The 12,643-nt window shown below is 41.9% G+C and overlaps 1 pseudogene; it reads right to left on the bottom strand.

The window, feature by feature from the left end:
• Positions 1-11,409: 11,409 nt before the first annotated feature.
• Positions 11,410-11,529, bottom strand: LOC129904581 (5S ribosomal RNA; annotated as a pseudogene).
• Positions 11,530-12,643: the final 1,114 nt, after the last annotated feature.

Genomic DNA, 12,643 nt, shown 5'->3' with positions numbered 1-12,643 from the left:
AGCAAAATCGCCTAATTCCTATTTCATTGCCAATAAAATACTCCTAGACCCTCTAAAGCGCCTCCGGGGCTACTAGAGTCATTCCGAGGTTGTTACAGACGTTACTATAGAAGAAACCAAGAAAATTCGACCCGGACCCCCGATACCTAAAAAATATGTGGGGTTAACACACACAAAAAACTGGCAAAATTACCTAATTTCTATTGCATTGCCAATAAAATCTCCTAAACCCCTCTAAAGTACCGCAAGGGCTACTGAGTAATTCCTTAGGTCATTACGGATGCTACTATGGAAGAGTCCTATAAAATTCAACCCAAATCCCCGACACCTAAAATATTTGTGCGCTAACACACACGAAAAACTGGAAAAATTGCCTAATTCCTATTGCGTCGCCAATAAAATACTCCTAAACCCTTCTAAAGTGCCACTGGGGCTACTGAAGTCGTTCCCTGGGTCGTTACTGATGCTACAATTGAATAATCTAAGAAAATTCGACCCGGACCCCCAGCACCTCAAAAATCCGTAGGCTAACATATACGAAAAACTAGAAAAATTTACTAATTCCTATTGCATCGCCAATAAAATACTTCTAAACCCCTCTAAATCGCGGCAGGGCTACTGTAGTCATTTTCAAAGTCGTTACAGACGTTACTATGGAAGAATTCAAGAAAATTCGACCTGGACCCCCGCCACCTAGAAAATCTGTAGGCTAACAACACATACAAAAAATTAGCAAAATTGTCTAATTCCAATTGCGTCGCCAATAAAATGCTCCTAAACCCTTCTAAAGCATCGTCGGGGCTACTGGAGTTGTTTTACTAGGTCATTACGGATGCTACTATGGAAAAATATAAGAAAATTTGACCCGGACACCCGGCACCTAAAAAATCTGTGGGCTAACACACACGAAAAACTAGCAAAATTGCTTAATTCCTATTGCGTCGCTAATAAAATGCTCCTAAACCTCTCTAAAGAGCCTCCCGAGCTACTAGATTCATTCTCTAGGTCGTTACAGATGCTACAATGGAAGAATCCATGAAAATTCGACCCGAACCCCCGGCACCTAAAAAATCTGTGGGCTAACACACACGAAAAACTAGCAAAATTGCCTAATTCCTATTGCGTCGCCAATAAAATGCTCCTAAACCCCTCTAAAGTGCCACTAGGCTAGTGAAGTCATTCCCTAGGTCGTTACGGATGCTACTATTGAAGAATCCAAGAAAATTCGACCCGGACCGACGGCACCTTAAAAATCCGTCGGCTAATACTCACGAAAAACTAGCAAAATTGTCTAATTCCTATTGCGTCGTCAATAAAATGCTCCTAAACCCCTCTAAATCACCTTTAGGGCAACTGAAGTCCTTTCCTAGGTTGTTACAACCGTTACTATAGAAGAATCCAAGAAAATTAGACCCGGACCCCGCCACCTAGAAATTCTGTGGGCTAACACACACGAAAAAGTGGCAAAATTGCCTAATTCCTATTGCGTCGCCAATAAAATGCTCCTAAACCCTTCTAAAGCATCGTCGGGGCTACTGGAGTCATTTTACTAAGTCATTACAGACGCTACTATGGAATAATACAAGAAACTTTGACCTGGACACCCAGCACCTAAAAAATCCGTGGGCTAACGCACACGAAAAACTGGCAAAATTGCCTAATTCCTATTTTATTGCCAATAAAATGCTCCTAAACCCCTCTAAAGCACCTCCCGGGCTACTAGATTCGTTCTCTAAGTCGCTACGGATGCTACTATGGATGAATCCAAGAAAATTCAATCCGTACCCCCGGCACCTAAAATATCCATGGGCTAATACACACGAAAAACTGGCAAAATTGCCTAATTCCTATTGCGTCGCCAATAAAATTCTCCTAAACCCCTATAAAGCGCTGCTGGGGCTACTGAAGTCGTTCCCTAAGTCATTACGGAGGTTACAATGGAAGAATCTAAGAAAATTAGACTCGGAGCCCCGCCACCTAAAAAATCTGTGGGCTAACACACACGAAAAACTGGCAAAATTGCCTAATTTCTATTGTGTCGCTAATAAAATGCTCCTAAACCCCCTTAAAGCGCCTCCGAGGCTACTAGATTCATTCTCCAGGTTGTTACAGACGCTACTATGGAAAAATCCTAGAAATTTCGACCAGAACGCCCAGAACCTAAAAAATTCATGGGCTAACACACACGAAAAACTAGCAAAATTGCCTAATTCCTATTGCGTCGCTAATAAAATGCTTCTAAACCCGTCTAAAGCACCGCCGGGGCTACTGAAGTCGTTCCCTATGTAGTTAAGGACGCTACTATGGAAGAATCCTAGAATATTCAACTTGGACCCCTGGCACCTAAAAAATCCGTGGGTTAACACACACGAAAAACTGGCAAAATCGCCTATTTCTAATTGCGTTGCCAATAAAATGCTCCTAAACACCTCTAAAGCATCGCCGAGCTACTGGAGTCCTTCCTTAGGTCTTTACGGATGCTACTATGGAAGAATCCAAGAAAATTCAACCCGGACCCCCAGCACTTAAAACATCTGTGGGCTAACACACACGAAAAACGGGCAAAATCGCCTAATTCCTATTGCGTCGCTAATAAAATGATCCTAAACCCTTCTAAAGAGCCACCGAGGCTACTAGCGTAGTTTCCTAGGTCATTAAGGATGCAACTATGGAAGAATTCTTGAAAATTCTACCCGGACCCCCAGCACCTAAAAAATCTGTGAGCTAACACACACGAAAAACTAGCAAAATCGCCTAATTCCTATTTTATTGCCAATAAAATGCTTCTAAACACTTCTAAAGCGCTGCTGGGGCTACTGGATTCGTTCCTTAGGTCGTTAGGTCATTGGAGACGCTACTATGAAAGAATCCAAGAAAATTCGGCCCAGACCCCCGACACCAAAAAAATCTGTGGGATAACAAACACGAAAAACTGGAAAAATTGCATAATTCCTTATGCATCACCAATAAAATACTCCTAAACCCCTCAAAAGCGCCGTCGGAGATACTGGAGTCATTTCCCAAGTCGTTACAGATTCTACTATAGAAGAATCCAAGAAAATTCAACGCAAACCCCTGGCACCAAAAAAATTCGTGTACTAACACACACACAAAAAATTGGTAACAAATCACCAAATTCATATTGTGTCGCCAATAAAATACTTCTAAACCCCTCAAAAGTGCCGCCTAGGCTACTGGAGTCGTTCCCTATGTCGTTACGGATGCTACTATGGCAAAAACCAAGGAAATTCAATCCAAACCTCCGGCACCAAAAACATCCGTGGGCTAACACACACAAAAAACTTGCAAAATTGCCCAATTCCTATGGCGTCGCCAATAAAATACTCCTAAACTCCTCAAAAGCACCGTTGGGGCTGCCGGAGTCGTTCCCAGCTCATTACAGATGTTACTATGGAAGAATCTAAGAAATTTCGACCCAAACCCTGGCACCTAAAAAATCCGTAGGCTAACACACACGAAAAACTGGTAAAATCACCTAATTCCTATTGCTTCGCCAATAAAATGCTTCTAAACCACTCTAAAGCGCCGTCGGGCATACTGGAGTCATTCCCTTAGTCATTACGGATGCTACTATTGAAGAATCCAAGAAAATTCGACCCCGGCCCCCGAAACCTAAAAATTCTGTGAGTGTTAACACACGAAAAACTGGCAAAATTGCCTAATTTTTGTTGCGTCGCTAATAAAATGCTCCTAAACCCCTCTAAAGCAGTGTCGGGGCTATTGGAGTCATTCCCTAGGTCGTTACGGACGCTACTATGGAAGAATCCAAGAAAATTCGATCCGAACCCCCGGCACCTAAAAATTCTGTGGGCTAACACACACGAAAAACTGGCAAAATAACATAATTTCTATTGCGTCGCCAATAAAATGCTCCTAAATCCTTCTAAAGCACCGCCAGGCTACTGCAGTCGTTCCCTAGGTCGTTACGGATGCTACTATTGAAGAATCTAAGAAAATTCGAACGGGATCCCCGGCATCTAAAAAATCCATGGGCTAACACACACGAAAAACTGTAAAAAATTGCCTAATTCCTATTGCGTCGCCAATAAAATGCTCCTAAACCCTTGTAAAGTGCCGCCGGTGCTACTGGAGTCATTCCCTAGGTCGTTACGTATGATACTATTGAAGAATAGAAGAAAATTAGACCCAAATGCCCGGCACCTAAAAAATCTGTGCGCTAACACACACAAAAAAACTAGCAAAATCGTCTAATTCCTATTACGTCGCCAATAAAATACTCCTAAATGCCTCTTAAGCGACGCCGGGGCTACTAGAATCGTTCCCTAGGTCGTTACAGATGCTACTATAGAAGAATCCAAGAAAATTCGACCAGAACCCCCGACACCTAAAAAATCTATGGGCTAACACACACGAAAAATAAAATTGCCTAATTCATATTGCGTCGCCAATAAAATGCTTCTAAACCCCTCTAAAGCACCGCCGGGGCTACTAGAGTAGTCCTTAGGTCATTGGAGACGCTACTATAAAAGAATCCAAGAAAATTCGAGACAGACCCCCGACACCAAAAAAATCTGTGGGCTAACACACACGAAAAACTGGCAAAATTGCTTAATTCCTTATGCATCACCAATAAAATATTCCTAAACCCCTCAAAAGCTCCGTCGGAGCTACTGGAGTCGTTCCCCAGGTCGTTACGGATGCTACTATAGAAGAATCCAAGAAAATTTAACGCAAACCCCCGGCACCTAAAAAATCTGTGCGCTAACAGACACAAAGAACTAGCAAAATCACCTAATTCATATTGCGTCGCCAATAAAATACTCTTAAACCCTTCAAAAGTGCCGCCAAGGCTACTGGTGTCGTTCCCTAGGTCTGTACGGATTCTATTATAGAAGAATCCAAGAAAATTCAACCCAAACCTCCGGCACCAAAAAAATCTGTGGGCTAACACACACAAAAAGCTGGCAAAATTGTCCAATACCTATTGCATAGCCAATAAAATACTCCTAAACCCCTCAAAAGCGTTGTCGGGGCTACTGGAGACATTCCCTAGGTCATTACGTATTCTACTATGGAAGAATCCAAGAAATTTCGACCCAAACCCCCGGCACCTAAACAATCCGTAGGCTAACACACACGAAAAACTAGGAAAATTGCCTAATTTCTATTGCGTCGCCAATAAAATGATCTTAAACTCCTCTAAAGCGCCACCGAGGCTACTAAATTCATTCCCTAAGTCGTTACGGACGCTACTATAGAACAATCTAAGAAAATTCGACCCGGACCCCCGGCACCGAAAATATCCATGGGTGTAAACACATAAAAAACGGGCAAAATTGCCTAATTTCTGTTGCGTCACCAATAAAATGCTTCTAAACCCCTCTAAAGCACCATCGGGGCTACTGGAGTCATTCCCTAGGTCATTACGGATGCTACTATAGAAGAATCCAAGAAAATTTGACCTGGACCCACGGCACCTGAAAAATCTGTGGGCTAACACACACGAAAAACTAGCAAAATCGCTTAATTCCAATTTCATTGCAAATAAAAGTCTCCTAAACCCCTCTAAAGCATCCCCGGGCCTATTGGAGTCGTTCCCCAAGTCGTTACGGATGCTACTATGGAAGAATCCAAGAAAATTCGACCCGGACCCCCGACACCTAAAAAATCTATGCATTAACACATAAGAAAAACTGGCAAAATCGCCTAATTCCTATTGCATCGCCAATAAAATGCTCCTAAAGCCCTCTAAAGTGCCGCTGGGACTACTGAAGTCGTTCCCTAGGTCGTTACGTACGATATTATTGAAAAATCCAAGAAAATTAGTGTCATGACCCAACCCCGTAGGCCGCGACTGGGGTCCGACCTGGACCCCCCGTACACATATCTATTAGATGTGGTTACATTAAATCGTAAATAATATAATATCAGGTCACAGAGCCCTACTAGGCGATAACATTTTCATAACCCTGTAGCCCATTTCATTTGTACCCCAACATGATAGGGCACGCAAGCCGACAAGGCTGCCATAACATAATCACATATATATATATATATATGTGTATATGACTCCTTAGTTGTTCATTATCCAAAAATAGCAGCAGCCTTGGAGAAAAAAAAACGTGAAAGAGGGAAATAGAGAGGCAGCCATCGTCGTTGAAGATTAAAGGTGAGTTTTTCAATTTTCTTCCGTGAATTAATTATATACGGTGTAACTTAAGTACGTGAATACGTATATATGTGTTTTAATACGTTCATGGAACTAAAACTCCAGCTTTACAATTAGAGAGTTGGAAGAAAAAGAAGAGGAAAACGTGAAAGGTGTAAGGGAGGGAGGCTACGGGTTTGGCTAGAGGAGGTAAGATTCCGAGTTTCGTTTCATGAATTAATTAATTATGGTATCCCGTGGTTATATGACGCTGTCTAATAATGAGAAAATTTAATTTGGGGCAGCGAGGAAGTCGCACAAACAGCCCGCTCAATTTCAGCGCGTTTGAAGAAGTTCCGAGTTGCGATTTGACAATTTTGGCCAATTTCGGGTAAGGTAAGGTTTCTTCTTTTAATTTGGACTTTATGGAATTGTTATAAAGGGTGTTACATGCCCTATAGGTGGCTGGAAATATGAAAATGGCTTAGAAATACTTGGCGTTCGGAATAAACTAATTTGTAGTCGTTATAGTTGAATTGTTGTCGAAATAAAGCGTTGTTCTTGTGAGGTGATGCTGCAGGGGTGTGGCTTGTGGTTGCAGGGTCTAAATATGTCCTAAATTAGGTGGGGGAGCTTCTGGTTGCAGCCACACGACCCCCCGCTTCGTACGATTAAAGGTTTGGCAAAAATGGAAACTAGAAACCCTACTTGATATCGTATTTTGGAAAGGTTGTTTGGAGTCTATATTGTATATTGTTGGTATGAATTGCTGCAGGTTGTTGTTGTTGGTTGGCTATAGGTCTTAGGGACCTAATTGGAAATTCGTATAGGGCACATTATAGGGGAGGTGCTGCCCAATTTTCGTTAACGCCTTAACAAGCTAAAAAACTAGTCGAGGAAAGAACTAAGGAAATAAATTCCATTAACATTAAGGCGTAACTTAAGATACTGGAAAGTTAAGAGTAGTTGATATTCGTATTACTTTCATATGGAATAGGTTCAGAAGACGACGAGACGACTAGGATAAAGGGTAACTCCCAAAAGGTATGTAAAGCTTTCTCTTGGCATGTTTTGGTATAAGTTCGTAAGGATATCTTTCTTTCCTTTTGGCAATGTTTAGCCTTAAGTGAATTGTATATGAAGTACGTGGATAATTCCATTCCCAGAAGTTCGAGTACGCCTCATAACCCCTATCTATTATTCAGTATTAGAGTTCCTGTGAAGATTAAGTATTGCCTAGTAGGGCTTCTATGTGTCAGAATGTAAGGTATGGAAAGCTATCTCTCATTTCCATTGAGATGTATTTTATACGAAAATGAGATTACAGTGCCATAGTGGTTCACCGAGCCCATGAAGAAAAGTACAGACCACATAGAGTTTACTCACTTTCTTTTTGGCATGTCCTAGTTGTAAGCTAAATGTGATACGAGCTCCAGGGTAATTCCATTCTTAAGTATCTCTTATTTACTACTGGATGTTGAACTCTATGGTAATTAAACTGTTTCCCTGGAAACTCCTATATGTTAAAGAAGTATGAATGTACAGACTCCAAGTCTTAGAACTATTTGATAAAAAAAATGTTCTGATTCCATAAGTGAATTGGCCTTACTTTAGTATGCGTCTAAGGTACCTGAGATCTTAACTGATATAGCCCCGAGTGAGAGTTAGAGGGCACTTGAAACAATTACATTCCTACCTTGACCTCCAAGTGATGATTCGCTTGATGACTTCATTGAGTCTCAGATAATGATTTAAATTGTGTTTTGTTTCTCACTACTCTACTCGTGTATACTGTAACACCTCTTCTTCGAGTCCCGGGCCGGCTATAAGATTCGTGCAATTCACTGCATTGTCCACCGAGCCCTTCACTAGAAGGTCGGGTACGTATGTATATATATGATGATGATGTGTTGTAATAAGGTGGCGATGGCATGGGGCCTGATACTGATACTACAGATATGATTCACCGGACCCCTGGTAGGGACGGCTATATTGAAAATTTGAGCATGCATGATTTTACTTTTCCAGGTACTGATTTCTAATTTGATATTTTATCCCCTGCTTCTCTATTTCGGATATGCTTCCAGTTGTATCATATTGGGTTTTATATACTCAGTACATATGTCGTACTGACCCCCCTTTCTTCGGGGGGGGGGGGCTGCGTTTCATGCCCGCAGGTACCGATACAGATTTTGGGAGTCCGTCAGCTTAGGATTCCGTTCAGCTCAGCTGGAAGAGGCTCCATTATATTGGGGCCTAGTTTTGATACTGTCCACTGATGTATAAAAAGTGTTTTGTTTATTCAGGGGTGCGGCGGGGGCCTTGTCCCACCATATGTTGTCATTTATATTTTTAGAAGTCTGCAGACATGTATATGTAGGTTATGTATGTCAGGTTGATTTAGATGAGTCTACATGATTGATGATATATGTGATTATGTTATGGCAGCCTTGTCGGCTTGCGTGCCCTGTCATTTTGGGGTACAAATGAAATGGGCTACAGGGTTATGAAAATGTTATCACCCAGTAGGGCTCTGTGACCTGATATTATATTATTTACTATTTAATGTAACCACAGCTAATAGATATATGTATGGGGGGTCCACGTCAAACCCCAGTCGCGGCCTACGGGGTTGGGACTCGACAGAAGTGGTATCAAAGCAGTTCATCCTTGGATTGTCTGCAGACCGTATCTAGTAGAGTCTTGTTTATCGGTGTGTTGCGCACCACATCTATAAACAGGAAGCTATAGGGCATTTAAGATGTTACCTTCCTTTGGTATCTAAGATCGTGCGATAAAGCTATGTCGTTAGGATGATCCCTCCTTACTAAACTGTTATGCGTACGATAATGTCCCTAAAAAGAAAATTGTTTCTAATGTACTTTCTTATAGATATGTGCAAATCGGGGCAAAGAATGGAACAACCAGCTCCAGACAGCGGAGGGGGAGGGGGAAAGGCCCCTAGGGGACCTTCGGGGCTGAGATCTCCGGCTCCAGGACCGAGCAGAAAGAGTCTGAGCTATTCTATTGAAACTGACCCCTCGGAAGACCCTAGTTATTCGATCGAGACTGATCCTTCGGAGGGCTCCCAGTATACGAGTAAGGCTGATTCCCTGGAAGGCCCAACGACGATAGCCCCAGAATGTCCAATGATCCGGGAAGCTGTGTCGGAAGCCACGCTAGTTGCTTTGATGACGGAGCACTATGTCAGGCCGGCTTCTACGGTAAGTGTTACTGCATACTCAAGCCCCTTATCTTGGACGTCGGTAAACCAGAAGTCGCCGGGTTATTTGGGTCTCACGGACTCAAGCGAGGGAGATGATGAAGGACAGACAAGTAAATGGTACACAGATGAGGAGGAGGAAGAGTATACCTCATCTCCTAGGTCACTGGGACGAACAAGGGACTAAGTGAGATGCAGGCACAGGATAGGGAGAGTTTTGTTAACTATATGGGGTAGTTTTGTCAGTGTTGTTTTTAAATAATGTAGAGGTCCCTGTGTGGCTGTAACAGGAAATAATGATAAACGTATGTATATATTGGCCCTACGAGGCATGGTGGCGGTAATATGACGTGACACGAATATATATATGTGTTGGCCCTGTGAGGCATTGTTGATATTTTCTGCGTGCAGGTTTGGGATAAGTAAGAAATATAGAGGAAACTCTGCCGAAATTTTCCCAGGACGAGAACAGGGAATGAAACATAGATGTTTAAGATGTCCTGGAGATTGATATCAAGTACCCTTTTTATTTGAAGAATTTTATTTCGAAGGACCAAAAGCTTATCTAAGTAGTAAAGTTTAGACTACGGTATCTCCAGCCGTATTTGTACTGTAGGAATATAAATAGAAGGCTCAGGATGAAGGATAAGATGTCACGCGAATGAGTTTTACTCTTTTTGGAAAAAAAATACCAAACCTCCAGTTCCTAATTGTAAATGAGATAAGTTGTTTGTAACTCGAGATAAACTCAGAAGGAGACCAGGTAGGTCGAGTATAAAAAAAATGGAAGTACTATGATGATGGAGAGATTCGAGTTTCTTCCGACCATTATTGGGAGAGGGGTTACGATAACAATTTATAGTTCTCCACCGACTAATTGGGGAAAGAGCTTCGAATAGAAGCACCTCAGAGGGATGTCAGGAACTGAAAACGAATACGAACAAAAAGGGGGATATATAAGTATGAATTAAATAGTGTGATACGAGTATGCAAGGATAAAGTGAGACCGCTAATAAGGCGCCATTAGTAGCGGCTAACTAAGTTAAAAGTCTGCGTTGAGTACGCAGTAAGAGTATGGAGCTTAAGATACAAAACAATGACGCGGGTACACCACGTCGCCCCAAAAATAGTGGAACCCTCAAGGGACGAGGATGGAAACTTAAGGAATAATTGGAACAACTTCCATTCATCCTAAGAAACAAAGGATATAGGTTGGGACAAAGCCACTACTTTAAGAAAACCTGGAATAGTTATTCCCAGAATACTAGTACCGCCTAATTGAAATTGGAATGACTACAAGTACAAACAGAGGAAAGCACGAGTACCCTCTAAAGGGGGGAAGTTAATGAGAAAATGGCAAAAGTAAGGTGAAGGCAATCGATATGGGAATATATTTGAGAGGAACGTCTAAACTTCAATAAGGTATCCGGCCGAACCAAGTTAGAAAGGTCCGAAAGCTGGCAATAATTGGATAGAAGCCAGAATTCTACATGAGGCAGCGTTAAGAAGTTTGTGACGAGACCCTGAACAACATAACACTAGAAGGCAGTTGCGTATAAAAACAGAAAAGTGTAACCGTGAAAGGATATCAACCAACTTAAGAGACATTACGAAGGATAATGACAGCATGCTAGACCAAAAGCCAAAATGTTAGCTATAGAGTTGGTCGCAAATAATGTTGCGATAGATATATAACCAAGGACAAAGGAATAAAAAGTCTTCTGTGGTAGAAAATGAAAAGGACACAAAGTGAATCGAGGATAGGGAAGCGTATATGTCAAATTCCTTTAAAGTTATGCCAGCTAATAATAGACAAGACTCAAAGCGGCTCCAAGGGTCACTATATGAACAAACTTTGGCGCTACTCAGTAGCCCACCCTAATGAATGGGTGCGTACAAAAAGGGATATGGTCATAGCGGAACTAAATGTCTACACTGATACTGGTTGCAAGATAACAGAGAAAGGGACAAGGCAAAACATAAAGACTCGCGAGACAACACTGAGGTAAATCTTAGGCTAAATTGAGTGGCCGCACGTCGTGGAAAGGATTACAGTGAAACGCGACACGAAGACTTCCCAGGGAGGTCACCCATCCCAATATTACTCTCGCCCCAGTACGCTTAACTTCGAAATTCTGATGGAACTGAATGTGTTAGTGCTGGTATGATCACGCGAGATGGAAGAATCTGAACTAGCGACAGAGAAACGATATGAGATTATGTACCCAGAGTATTATAAGATACGTAAGGCAATTCTAACAAGGATTTAAGCAAAACAAGAAGGATTAACTAATTGCTAACTGACGACACACTTGAATGCCACAGTTCTTCAACATAGAACCAGTTAACGAGTGGAAAACCACAGAATAACTATATAGGCCAGTTAAAGTTCTAAAGAAAGTCGAGAAAAACTATACGAAGCTAAGGATTCTCGAATTATCAACGTCACCACACACCTATTCTAAACTCTTCAAGAGTAGGGTGCTATACGGGTTATTGCGAGATGGCTAACGAATCAGCCCATTTGCTTTCAAGCAAGACCACCTATGCAACTTGAATGAGATGAAGTTATATAACAAGGAAGTAGTAAGATTCCGTGAAGTTCCCCAGCTAATATCTCAGATAGAGGGACTTCAACTATGGTTAACGTTTGGACCTCAGTCCAAGAAGAGGTCGGGAGCACAGACAGACCTTCATACCGCATTTACCTCGGGCTTCTGAATAGACTGAGCATACTATCAACTGCTAGAAAATATATTGCGAGCTTATGAGGTTGGCTTTAAGTGTAGCTAGGACTATCGTCTATCAATTATTAGGTTTGCCTACGAGAAGGGCTATCATTTCAGTATCCAAATGACCCCCTACAAGATGTTGTAAGGAAGCGCCTATAGGTCCCCCTGATGGGGAAAAGACTAAGTTGGTAGGCCAAACAGGATTAAGCAAACTATTGACTAAAAGCCCAGAGTCGGCAGGAATGATATACAGATAATCGACGTCGACATGCAGAGTTCAAGTTGATGATTGGATGTTCATAATGGGGTCACCTAGAAAAGGAACTTAACCCAAAATATGTTAGACTGTATCAGGTTGCGCATAAGGTGGGCAACGCGGCTGGTAAGTTGAGCTTACCACCTGATTTGGAGACCATACGACCAGTCTATCAGATATAGATATTTCGCGAAGGTACTAGCGATCCACCCATAGTATGTCTTATAAATGAAATCCATGAGATGAAAGAGTTATCCTACGAGGAGAAACTTATTACCATCTTCGATTGGCAAATTAGAAGG

Source organism: Solanum dulcamara, chromosome 1, assembly GCF_947179165.1.
Source record: "Solanum dulcamara chromosome 1, daSolDulc1.2, whole genome shotgun sequence".
In the NCBI taxonomy this organism is placed as follows: domain Eukaryota; kingdom Viridiplantae; phylum Streptophyta; class Magnoliopsida; order Solanales; family Solanaceae; genus Solanum; species Solanum dulcamara.
The sequence above is the reverse complement of the archived record's forward strand: the minus strand, read 5'-3'. Positions and strand labels throughout refer to the sequence as shown.